Genomic DNA, 13,972 nt, shown 5'->3' with positions numbered 1-13,972 from the left:
CAGCAAACAGTTGCCATCCAGCCAGAGTATGTAGTTAATCCCTAGGGTACACAATTCGATCGACCGAAACGGACTGAAAATCTGTATGTGGAGCCGATTATTCGACTATTGCAGAAGTAAAATTTGTTATGCCGAAGTTTTAGAGTTTGAATTTACACACCTTATGCCAAAACCAGAACATTTTGACCAACTGGTTCATGAACTACTGTATAGCCCATCAAAGTTGAATGAAGTTACCCTTCCAGGCGGAGCACCTTACGTTTTCTATGTGCTCCCACCCCATTCCTCCCTCATTCCTCCCCTCCCATGACCTTCCTCGCCCACTCCTATCACCCTCCCCCCCTTTCCCCCTTCAGAATTTTTTAGCTTTATCCCCCCCCCCCAATCAATAGCATGCAAAATAATTCTCGGTGTTACACCCAATCCCCTTCCCCCCCAACACTTCTCCCCTCCCCACCTTCCCTCCCCCTATCCCCTTCCCTCATAGCTGTATAGGAAAAAAAAAAAATCAAAAGGATATGCAAAAAAACCTTTGGCAGGTACATAATTGTGCACATAACCCCCCCCCCACCCCGCCACCGCCGCTGCTGCAAAAAATGTGGAAATTCATTTTAAAAAACATGAAAAAACATACATTGTATGTTTCATGTGTCGGTGTATGCAGTTACACAAACAGTAATCTGGTAATGAATGAAAACACGCAAAATGAATAGTAACATTGACGTATAATACTGTAGGTGAGGGGGGGAGGGGGGAGTTGTAAGCTTACAGCGTACTACAGGAGGTGGAGGTGGAGTGGGGAGAGGCCTGGAGGGGTGCTATGGGGGTATAGAGGTGGGAGACAGACAGTCACCTGATAAAAAGTACAGGCAGAGCAGGAGTACAGGGGTGTGGAGGGTGGGTAGTGGGGATATAACCCTCCCCAAGGAGACAGGGAGGGGAGGAAGGGGGGGGAGCAGGAGGCAGTCAGAGGCGAGGGAGGGGGAGAGGGAACAAAGGTAGGGGAGTAAAGGGGGGACACGAGAGGGCCGTGGGAGAGCCCCCCTCCCCCCACCGTGGGTACGGGCCTGGATCTCCCCTCCCACCTATTCAGCACTTAGTTCTGATTGGTTGGAAGGGATATACGTCACAATCGGGGCAGAGCATGGTGTCCCCAGTTTTTCCCTGAAGCCCCTCTATTGATCACATTAGAAATCTTGCGTAATTCTGAAAATCGATCCAATTGGCACCAGAGGGGTTAACAGCTAGAAAAAGGGGAGGGGGGCAAAAGTGGAATGTGTGTGGAGTAGGTGGGAGAGGGGAAGGAAGAAGTGAGAAAAATATGAAAGACAGAGCAGAACGTCCCCCTTCCATGGCTTCTCACTCATACTTTCTTAGCTGAACCTCTCACTCAGTACGTAGCTGACCAGAGAGATTTCATTGGAAAGGAGTTGATATTTAATGGTTGCTCTTTCCTTCACTCCTCCATATGGTAGGCCAGGAGTCATCTTCCTCTGTGTTTTCTTCATTCTGTTTGGTTTTGTTGTTTTGCCATATGGAATCAGTGGTGCTTTTGTTGGGTTGTCAGTTTTGGTCTTCTGGGGCTTCATCTCTGATTCTGAAATCCTTGTTTTGCTTGGGACTTCATTGTCTACATGGTAATGGGTGTTCTGAGTCTTCCAGAGTCTAGATCATCTTGCTCAATTGCCAGGGACCAGAGAGTCATAGGCCTGTCTGTTCAATGGCTCCTCCAGTTGCCACCTCCTGTTGAACTTGTTGAGTGATGGCTTAATTCACTATTTATTGTAGATAGTCCCACCTACTTTTTATGGTACTGTATCATTTGCATGATGGTAGAATTCGTGGGTCTTATAGGTTATGTGCTAACAAGTACACAGTCTAAATCCAAGAGATGCTACAGTTTTTGCATTATGTAAATGCTACTAGGAACTTAGGATGGTCTCCTACAGCTTCTGATGGTCAAGGCTGGTAGCCTACTCTCGCATCCTCGTGAGCTCAGTAAAGGCATTATTGAATAATAACAATGATGATAATTATTATTATTATTATTATTTATGGTAGCTGGGGGCACTCACCATCCACCCACTCGATGTAGTGCTGCTTTGGGTGTCTGCCCTTTCCTTTCTTCCTTCCTTCTTCTTCTGTCTTTCTTTTTCCTTCATTCTTTCCTCCTCCTCCTGCCTACAGGTGACTTTACACTCCCTTCTGTGTTTCTTTCCTTCATTCTTTTCTCTTCCTTCTGCCTACAGGTGACTTTACATTCCATTCTTTTTTTTCCTTCATTCTTTCCTCTTTCTTCTACCTATGGGTTACTCTGTACTGAGTGACAAGCCAAAAGCTTTCTCTTACACCAGGAAACCATTTACTGTGCTGAGTGGTAACCATATAACCACATTGTGGCTCCTGGTGGTTTAGTGGGTAATTAACCTGTTAACTGCAGCATTAGGTTTCATGGTTTTTCCCCCCATGGAAAAAAAAAAAAAAAAAAAAAAAAAAAAAAAAAAAACATTTTTGCTCATATAAATGAAAGAGTGCATGGAAAAAATAGGAATACCAAATGTGAATTTATTATTTACCTTAGTTTGGCCGTGGTATGCTGTTTATGGACATTTGGGTGAAAAATATAGCATGCCTTAAAAAAAAAAAAAAAAAAAAAAAAAAAAAAAAAAAGCTTGATCACATGATGTATATAGCAGACGCAATCTATTCTTCATGTGATGTATGTAGCAGCTATCAGGTTAAGTTGCTCCATTCGGATTGAGCCTGTGTATGTTTATATCCAAGGGGTGGTTGGGGTTTATTGCTTATGTAATGCCACTCAGGGATGAGTGAGGTGGGTCATTCTCATCTTATATGCCAGGACCAACTTGGTTAGCCCCGGGCTGCTACGCTTCTCATGGGGTAACACGGGATTGGATGATGGATGAATGGATAATTATTATTATTGGTAGTAGTATTATTAATTAACTCCCTCTTGTGTCTTTCTTTCCTTCATTCTTTCCTCTTCCTTCTGCCTGTGGGTGACGCTACACTGAGTGACAAGCCAAATGGTTTCCTGTACACCAGGAAACCATTTACTATGCTGGGTGGTAACCATATAACCAAATTTTGGCTCCTGGTGGTTTAGTGGGTAATAAAGGTGCTCCAATTGAATTGAGCCAGTGAAGGTTTATATCCAAGGGGTGGTTGGGGTTTATTGCTCACGTAATGCCACTCAGAGATGAGCGAGGGTGGTTATTCTTATCTTAAATGCCAGGACCAACTTTCCTAGCCCTGAGCTCCTACGCTCCTCATGGGGCAAAAATAGGATTAGGTGATGGATGGATGGATGGATTATTAATACTAAATCAGTTAATTGTGACAAGAGCCATATCCATGTAATAAAACCAGAAATGTTGAATGATATATAAATGGATATTAAGTGTGTTTCACTTGGTAGTGTTGCAACCTTCTCCTTATGTTGCTTTCCTTATACTTGATTGTTTCTAGATCTTAACCACACAACTGGATCAAGGAAAAGTCGGGTAGGATGATGGTGGTGGTGATGATGATGATGATGATGATGGTGGTGATGATTACAATATTCCCTCACAAATTCAGTAACACCTCATGATTCAGTACATTATGTCCAAGATTTAGTATAGTGTATCCTAGTATGTAAATTTTTAGGTTATTGAATTATTTCTGCAGTGTATTTTCCTCTTGCTGTGGGTCCATCAACACCAGGTGAGCTAAACTTAGGGTCAGCTATGCAGTTTATTAACTTTTTAACCATTTCCTTATGTTGGCAGTATATGTATTTACTTTTTTGCTACCACCAGACAGTTTTATTCAGCTGAAGGGAACCCTGCCATTGTGAAAAGCTTAACAGAATTTTAAGCTAACCCACGTACAGGCAGACGTCTCTTAAGCTGAATATATGCGTCTTGAGAGATGGAAGAATATGATGTATTTTTCTTATTGAATTGGCTAATGTACATTCAGGACAGGGCTGTCTCATTCTTATAGTAACTCTTTGGATACACACTAACTCCTTCAGTAAGAGAGATCTTTCCTAAGCTTAATGAAATTATCTGGAGGTAGCACAGATTACCATATTACCTAAAATAATTAATGAAAGGGTTAACTTTCTCTCTCTCTCTCTCTCTCTCTCTCTCTCTCTCTCTCTCTCTCTCTCTCTCTCAGAAGCACCTCACTTACTGAAAGAGTTATCCATCTGTGAGAATTATTTGATTACAATACACTTATTAGTTTCCAGGGCATATATACTGTTGTCAGTGTAAGTTAAGGAAAGGTCTGATGGTTCCGTTTTCATGACGTGGTACATATATGATTCATTTTCAAAAATGCTGCTCTGTAGTCAAGCAGATGAAACATGGAATGATTTTGGAAAAAAAGGAAGGATAAGTATCTCATCAGTGAAAGATTTATTTATTTTATAAGTACTATCCCTCAAATTGAGTGATAAGATTTCTTCAGCAGGTACTCTTCTTTAGCCTTTGCAAGCAGAGAACAGATTTTCATGTTGTACTTGATACCCCGAATGGATTTATTCAGCTTAGGAGAGAGCTCTTGTTTTTAATGGATTAATGAAGACTGTATCAAACCCCTGGAATCAGAAAAGTCTTTCCTGAGCTGAATAAAGTTGTCTAAAGGTTGGAAGAATTAGTTCATTGTTGGAATGAAATGGTCAACACTTTCAACAAATGTATCTCGTAAGCTGTATACATACTTTAAAATATTCCAGCAGTGGCAAAAATGGAACAGGAAAGGTGTCATTATACTGCTGGATTAACTCCTTTGTTGTGATTGTCACGTAATTTATTCATGCTGTCATCAGACTGACGGTCGCATTTTTTTTTTTTTTTTTTTTTTTTTAATGGCTCTTGAGTTTTCATTCCTTCGTAATACCTGCCCTGTTGTATTTACGGTGATGATGCATAATGTTTGTGAATTAGCTTGTGACAATTTTATGATTTTTACTGGTCCATTGCAAAATGCCAGGCTGATTAATGCAAAGCAAGCTCATTTTGTTCTTACTGTTGTTGTTGAAGACTTTGAAATGAACTTCACTACTTCCAAATCATTAAGTCTACAGCACCCATTTTCACAGGGTATACTCTTGTGGTCCCCTAGTCTACAGCACCCATTTTCACAGGGTATACACTCATGGTCCCCTAATCTACAGGAGCCATTTTCACAGGGTGTACTCTCATGGTCCCCTAGTCTACAGCACCCATTTTCATGGGGTATACTCTCATGGTCCTCTAGTCTACAGCACCCATTTTCATGGGGTATACTCTTATGGTCCCTTCTTATTAAGCCTGCAGCACCCATTTTCATGGAGTATACTCTTATGGTCCTCTCCTGTTTAGCCTCAGGCACCCATTTTCTCAGGGTATACTCCTGGTCCCCTTCCATTGAGCCTGCAGCAGCAATTTCCAATGGGTATACACTCATAGTCCCTTGCTATTAAGCCTACAGCACCCATTTTTGAGGGTTATACTTTGGTTTTTAATTTTGGCATGTTTTGTTAAGTTACCACTGGATGGCTTAGGTTATGGTTAAGTAGGTTAGTTTAGACTAGGTTAGGTTAGGTTTGGTTTAGTTAGGCTAAGTAGGAATAGGTTAGGTTTTTTTGTTTTCCTGTTGTTTTTATCTAACATTGATGGTGGGGGCCAGCGAACAGTGAGCTTTGACAACTAAAAGGTCCTGGCCCGTGAAAACCATTTACTCATATGAAGACGTTGTGGGCTGAAGCACTAGGCAGATTTGTGCATGAGACATGTATGAGTGCATGTGTGTTTGTGAACCTAGCGGTTGGCACAGCGCAGACACATGATGGCTCCCCCTCCTCCCTCGACAAATGTGCAGATTTTAATCTTGCAGCTGTAATGAAATCTGTGATAACAAAGTGCGCTATAACCATGGAATGACCCTATTAAAAGTAGCCTCCCAAATTTATATTGGAAGTGTTGAGCAAAGTTAAAATGCAGTGCTTTTCTGATTGCTGTAATTCTTTGTATATAGCACACTATCAGAACATGTTTTTCACCATAATATCCACTGTTAAGTAGTCGGGATGCACTGTGAAGAGTCAGGGTTGATAGAACTCTCACTAGTGCAGATTTCAGTAGGTGCGCTGTCATTTTGTCATTTACTTGCTGATCCACTCAGTCATAACATAAAAGTAAGTTTGATAATTATTTGCAACACAGAACGTGTTTTTTTTTTATAATAATCTTGCTTGAACACAGCCCTTACTTGGCATAACTTTCACTTGACATGGTAGTTTTTAGGAACGCATCTATGAGGTGCTACCAAAAAATTCCGGTACTTGGAATATTGTAGGAAAATAAGTTACCCTACCTCCTAATATTCACTGTCACCTTTGAAGTAGTCCTCTTGGCCATGTGTGCAGTGGTCCCAGCATTTTTTCCTTGGGTCCATGCATCCCTGGAAGGCTTCAGGTGTGATAGTCTTGAGCACCTCCTGTGATTCTGTCTGGAGCTCCTCAATCAAGTCAAATCGATGTCCTTTCCATTGTAATTTCAGCTTGGGAAACAGGAAAAAAGTCACAGGGGGCAAGTTCAGGCGAATAGGGTGGATGGGGAACTTTTTTTTTTTTTTTTTTTATACTGTGAGGAAGAAGGAACCAAAGGCCATGAGCCCGCAGTAACAGTTCCCTCCAAGAAAAAAACAAAATACAATAGAGAGCCAAATTCAAGATCCATTCATTTCGAGATGCCTGGACACAGTGCGTTTGAAAGACTGGAGATCATAGGCAGCAGGAAATACAGACAGTGGGAGACAGTTCCAGAGTTGACCTGTTGCATAACTGAAGGAATGGGAGTAACGGTTAACTCTTGCATTAGAGAGTTGGACAGAAAAGAGATGAGAGTTTGCTGCTAGACGTGTGCTACGCGCCCAACGTAAAGGTGGAGGAATGCATGCACAGTTTAGAGGAGCAGTGACAATTGAAGTAGCGATAGAAGAGAGATAAAGATGCAACAGTGCGGCGAAGAGACAGGTTGAAGGGAGTCAGTAAGAAGAGGAGAGTTAATGAGACGAAAAGCCTTTGACTCCACCCTATTGAGAAGAGCTGTATGTGGGGAGCCTCCCCACACATGAGAGTTGTACTCCACACAGGAGTGGATAAAACCTGTGTCTAGAGTCAACAATTGTGCAGGGGTAAAGAAAGAACGGAGTCAGCTTAGCACACCTAATCTCTTGGAAGCAGATTTTATGAGAGATGTGAGAGTTGTACTCCACACAGGGGCGGATAAAACCCCTGTATAGAGTCAACAATTGTGCAGGGGTAAAGAAAGAACACAGTTGGCTTAGCACACCTAATCTCTTGGAAGCAGATTTACGAGAGTTGTAATATGATCTTTACAAGATAAGTCCTGAGTAAATGAAACCCCAAGCATGTTCAAGGATGATGCAGGATTAAGCTGAATATTATTAAACATTAGTGGGTATACCTGTGGAAGATTTTGTCGGGTTGATAGGTGTAAGAACTGTCTTGGATGCATTAAAAACAACCAGATTATTTTTACCCTAGTCAGAGATACGAGCCAAGTCAGACATTGGGTGTGCCATAGCCTCTTCCCTTGTTTGTTTAAGTAACTGCTGAGATAGGCGTTGTGGGAACCGAATGGAAAGGTGAAGGGTGGAGTCATCAGCGTATGAGTGGATAGGGTTAGATGTACTGCTTAGAAGGTCAGTGATGAATAAAAGGAAGAGAATTGATGATAGGACAGAGCCCTGAGGAACACCACTGTTGATAGATCTAGGAGAAGAATGATGGCCGTCTACAACAGCGGCTATAGAACGACTAACCTGTTAGTGGAAGCCAGGAACTGCCGGACAACAATTGATGTGTGGGTGGGGGCGTTGTCATGATGCAGGACCCATTCCTTGTTCATCCACTGTTCTGGACGTTTGCAGCAGATGTTCTCCCTCAGACGCTGCAAAACTCCACAGTAAAACCTTCCGCTGACAGATTGACCAGGTGGGACGAATTCCTCGTGAACAACCCCTTGGATATTGAAGAAAACAATCAACATCAACTTGACATTGCCCTGAACTTGACGTTTTTTTTTCGGCCTCGGTGAATTGGGAGACTTCCATTGTGATGACTGCTGCTTTGTCTCTGGGTCATAACCATAAACCCATGATTCATCACCAGTTATGACCTTGGAGATGAAGGTGGCTTAATCTCTGACTTGATTCTTGAGATCCCTGCAAACTGCAACGCTATGTGCCTTCTGCTCGTCACTCAGCAGTCCTGGCACATATTTTGCAGCGATGCGTGTCATGCCCAACACGTCCGACAAAATGCGTTGCACACTTTTGTACGACAGTCCAACGATATCACTGACCTCATGGATAGTTCGTCTACGATCTGCAAGGATAGCCTGATGAACATTTCTGAAGTTTTCTGTTGTTGTTGCCGTTGACGGTCGTCCAGAACGGTCATCGTCTTCGACAGACATTCATCTTTCCTTGAACTGCGTGTACCAGAAAAATGTTCAGCTCTGGGACATGGCATTGTCACCAAAGGCTTGCTGAAGCAAACAGTGAGTTTCTGCAGCTGTCTTGTTGATCTTGAAGCAGAACTTGATGCAGGTTCTTTGTTCCATGAGGTCCACTATTGCAAAACCACCAAACCATCTACACACCACTTTACAATAGTAAGCATAACTCAACAACACGTCCACTCACATACAGCCGGGGCCACACTGATGCGCAAAGGATGCTGCTGACTCCTCCTAGCGGCAAAAAGCAAAACTGCAAACAGTTGGCTCCCCCTGTTCAAATTACTGGAACTTTTGGGTAGCACCTCGTATAGTGTTAAGTGAGGAGTAACTTAGTGTATGCCTACATATGCACACACAGTGCCCTGCTGTGTCTCAGTTGCTATGAACCTTTGTTATGATTGCTTAACCAGGATAGCAGCCTACAGGATGCTTGAGCAGGGACGAGATGGGAAGAAGGAGAATGATCTATCTATCTATTGCCAGATGCCATAATCCCATAATTGGTGGCCACAAACAAATTGCCTCCATGTCGCCCTGTCCCCCGCAATTTCACTGCCCTGCTCCCAGCTCACACCTCCCTCTCTCATATACCTCTCCACTTCATTCCTCTGTCTCATTCTTGGCCTCCCCCTCCCTCTCCCTGTCTCCACCTCACTCACATACTCTCTCTTCGTCATTCACTCACTCTTTATCCTCTCCACATGGCCAAACCACCTAAGTATCTCCTAACACTTCCTATTACACCCACATCCACACCACAATGCTCCTTCACTTCCTCATTTGTCAGTCAGTCTTTCCATGTGACTCCACATGCTCCTCTCAAATAACTCATTTCCATTGCCCTCACTCTTGACTTGTCTCCCTCCAACAAGATCCAAGCTTCACTTCCCTACGTTAGAGCTGGTATCACAATACTGTCATGCAGTAATCACATCCATGCACACTTTCCTGTTTCTTATCACTGCATTCAAAGAACCAGCAACCTTTCTTCCTTGTTGTACTCTTTCAAGCACTTCACCCTATAAACTTCCCTCCTTACTCATCATACTACCCAAGTACTTAATCGCACTCACATTTTTCCCTTTCCTCCTCATCCAACCTCCCTGTACATTCAGTGACTTACATTTTTCTCGAAGACCATAGCTTTACTCTTCCCTGCATTCACTTTTAGATTCCGTTTTTTAAGCACTCTCCCAGACTCATTCACCAAGCCATGCAGCTCCCCTTTGTCTTCACTTAAGAACACAGTGTCATCTTCAAACACTAGTACAGGGAGTTTCCACATGATGTCCTCTCTCATTAGGGCCGCTCCAACATGCACTGCCCTGCTTCATATTTCTTTTATAGACTCATCCATATACAGATTGAACAACCATGGAGACATGACACGTCCCTGTTTCAATTCAACCTTTAAATAGAGAAATTCACTAAGTCCACTGTCCACACGCACTCAGCCTTAGCACCCTCATTCATAGTCTTCGGGGCATTCAACAACTTGCCATTTATGCCATTGCTGTGCCCCAATTGGATTGAGCCGGTGAAGGTTTATATCCCAGGGGTGGTTGGGGTTTATTGGTCACGTAATGCCACCCAGGGATGAGTGTGGCTTGTCACTTTCATCTTAAATGTCAGGACCAACTTGCCTAGTCCTGGGCTCCTACCTCTTTGTGAGGCAACATAGGATTGGATGATGGATGGATGGATGGATGGATGGATTCTTAATACTTTCCACAGTCCTTGTAAATCCACCCTGTCATATGCTTTCTTCAAGTCCATGAAGGCCACATACAACTTTTTTCCCATCTCTAGAAACTTTTCCACTAAAGACCTAAGAATGAACATCTGATCTACACAGCCTCTTCCCTTCCTAAAACCTCCCTGTTCTTCTCCAACTAATTTTGTTATTTCCCCATGTCTGTCAGTAATTTCTTGCCACATACTTTTCCTTTTACACGAAGAAGACAAATGCCCCTATGATTAGCACACACTTATTTTTCCCCTTTTCCTTTGTTTTTCATTCATTCATTCATTGCCAGACGCCATGTATCCCAGACGGGGTGGCCAAGGGCTTAGAGTTAATTGTTTTACAGGGAGGGGCACTAATCCTCCACCAACCCCACTTGACGTAGGGATGCCAACAGCATCTGGTGTTCCCAGGCGGTCACCCATCCAAGTACTAACCAGACCCAACGTTGCCTTTTCCTTTGTAGAGGGGAATAATTATACCTGACTTCCAATCCTCTGGGACTCCACCTTCCTCCCATGCCAATCTGCACATCTTCCACATCCATTCTACTACTGTCTTGCCCCCATGCATCACCAAACTCTTGCCACACTCCATCAGTTCTTAGGGCTTTCCCCATTTGGACTTCATTCATTGATGAAACACAACTTCCATCCAGCTGATTTCTTCTTCTTTTCTCACATCCCTCATTCTCCTAGCCATTCCACAGCCATATATACTCACATTACTTTCATTTTTTTGTTCAACAATTTTTTAAAGTGTTCTTTACATCTGCACACTTTTTCTTCATTCTCCACTAGATGTATACCATTTTTATCTTTCACTCCCCGACTAACTTCTTCAACACCCTGTCTAATTCTCCGTACCTCTTTCCAGAACATTTTCTTATATTCCCTCCACATTACACTCAAATTCCTTCCAAATTCCTCATCCACTGTCTTCTTACCTTCTCTTACTAATCTTTTCACCTCTTGTTTTTCTTTCTACATGTAACTCTCTCTTCTCTCTCTCAACTTCCTCCACACCCCTGTTTCTCATCCACTCACTGTGTGCTTTCTTCTTTTGTGCCACAGCGTGTCCCACCTCTTCATTCCTCCATGCTGTTCCTTGCACCCCCTTTTGTCTTCGTATCACCCCACACACACCTCACATGCTGTACAGATTTCTTCTGTGAATATCTTGCACTCATCATCCACGTCCCCCATCTGCTCCATATCATATTACTCAATCGCTCCTTTATACTGTATTAACTATTGTGGAGAGGAAATGTTTAAAGGTATGAGTGTACGTGATTATAAATTTTGCAAGATTTTTACTGCACTATGTTTTATTCGAAACTGTTGTCATTAAGTTTCATCTTGAACAAAATTGAGAAAAAGAACATGGAGGAGAAGCAAACGCAATCAGTGGCGCGCGCTCTCTCTCTCTCTCTCTCTCTCTCTCTCATATACTGTATATGCTGTACAGTAATCCCTTGATTATCTGACATAATAGAGCCAAAGGCATATCCGGACGTGGGCAATGTCCAAATACGGAACAATATCCTTTACTGTACCCATACCCAACCCATATGTACAGTACCTACCCAACCTATATGTACTGTACCTCTCCCAATTTTGGCAGCGTTCTGCAGTCTTTTGGCTGTTTTTAGACATCAAAACACACATTGCAGTATGGAAGATAATCCTAAACACTAAGAAAACAGTGCATAAAGAACAAAAAACCCTACTAATATTCACAGTACTACTTCTCATTTTGACTGTGTTCTGTGGTCTTTCAGCTATTTTTGGACATCAAAACACACATTGAAATATGCAGTTTAATCCTAAACACCAAGAAAACACTGGAAAAAAAAACACCAATATGCATAACCCTACCAATATGTACTGTACAGTACCTCTCCTAATTTTGGCAGTGTTCTGGAGTCTTTCAGCTCTTTTTAGATATCAAAAGGTACATTGGAATATGCAGTATTATCCTGAACACTAAGAAAACAATGCTTAAACAACAACAGAAAAAACAGCTATCGCTATGCACAGTACCCCTCCAAATTTTGTCAGTGTTCTGCAGTCTTTTGGCTTTTTTTTTTACATCAAAACACATATTGGAATATTCAGTATAATCCCAAACACAAAGAAAAGACTGCATTAACAAGAAAAAAGAAAAAGAAAAAAGCATTCCTATATACATAGTATCCTTCCTATTTTGGCAGTGTTTACTGGCGTTTCTGCCATATTGAGACATCAAAACACATATAGGAATATCCAAAATAATGCTAAACACTAAAAAAACAATGTGTAAAAAAAATAAAAACTATCTATATGTATAGTACTCCTAATTTTGGCAATGTTCTCTGGTCGTTCTACCGTACTTAGACATCAAAACACACAATAATATTCAAAATATTGCGTAACACTAAGAAAACAGTGCATAAAAAAAAGAAAGAAAGAAAAAAAACTATGTATATTTACAGTACCCCTTCTAATTTTGGTAGTGTTCTCTGGTCTTTCTGCCTTATTTAGACATCAAAACGCATAATAATAATGTCCAAAATATTGCTGAGCACTAAGGAAACAATGCATTAAAAACAATAAGAATCCACAAAAACACATCCTATATGTACAGTACTACTCCTAATTTTGGCAGTGTTCTCTGGTCTGTCAGCTGTATTTAGACATCAAAAGACACATGGAAGTATCCAGTGTAATGCCAGACACTAAAAAAAACAATGAATAAACAAAAAAGAATCCACAAATTCCCTTCCAATGATGTATAGTACCCCCGATAATTGTGACAGTCTTCTTCAGTCTTTCATCTATGTAGACATCAGAACACATGTGGGATATCCAGTGTAATGCTAGACACTTAAGAAAGCAATCCATTAAAAAAATAAAAAAAATAAAAAAATCCACACAAAAAATCACTGATGAAGGTTGCAAGAAGAGTTAAGTTTATGGGACACTTGAGTGATGCCTGCTTCCACAGCAAAAAAAAATTAAATTAAAATAAAATAAAAAATCCACAGCCAAATATGACCCCGGTATAATGGCCACCCCTTACGGGATTATGGCGTCTGACAGTAGATAGATAGATAGATAATTTGTATATCATCATCTTTGCTGGTGTTTATACTATAAGCTAATAAAAACACACAAAACTGATGAGTAATAGTACAGATATGCAGTGAGAATAAAGTTGTTAAAAAAAAAAAAAATCCCAACATCCTAGCACAAAAATTGCCCACTCCGTGCAAGAGCTAAGCATATGTCGAGATGCCGAATTTCATGAGCTTTCATGTGGTGTTTTTGGAATTTTGATATGGCCAAGTATTCGAATAATTTGCCAAAAACCTTAAAAGCTCACTGATGGATGGTTGTCGGCACAGTGGTGTGGTAGGACTGAGGAACAGGAAGGGGTGGGAGATAAGCCTGGGCCCTGGCGGCAGGGAGCATGGAAGGGGATGGAGGAGGGATGGGGGGGGGAGCGAGACTGACTGGAGGACTTTCCTCATATGGTGAGGAAGCTGACGAGGGTTTTCAGTTAGCTTGTGGGTTGCTGTAGGTATTTCTCGCGTGCTGGCAGTATGTTCAAGTGATCCTGACTGCCGGACAACTTTGGCCATTGGTTGGGAGACAGGCAGGCGTTTGAAGTCAGCTTTGTGGGTTGCGTTCGGTATTACTTGCAT

At 41.8% G+C, this 13,972-nt stretch overlaps 1 protein-coding gene across 1 annotated transcript in view; it reads left to right on the top strand.

The window, feature by feature from the left end:
* The window catches only part of LOC145415381 (uncharacterized), a 72,348-nt gene that overhangs the window by 18,369 nt on the left and 40,007 nt on the right, over positions 1-13,972 (top strand). The gene's annotated exons all lie outside the window — the stretch shown is intronic.

Source organism: Coenobita brevimanus, chromosome 102, assembly GCF_032717465.1.
Source record: "Coenobita brevimanus isolate Jiangsu-jjx chromosome 102, ASM3271746v2, whole genome shotgun sequence".
Classification (NCBI taxonomy): Eukaryota; Metazoa; Arthropoda; class Malacostraca; order Decapoda; family Coenobitidae; genus Coenobita; species Coenobita brevimanus.
Note: the sequence above shows the minus strand (reverse complement) of the source record. Positions and strands in the feature narration are given on the sequence as shown.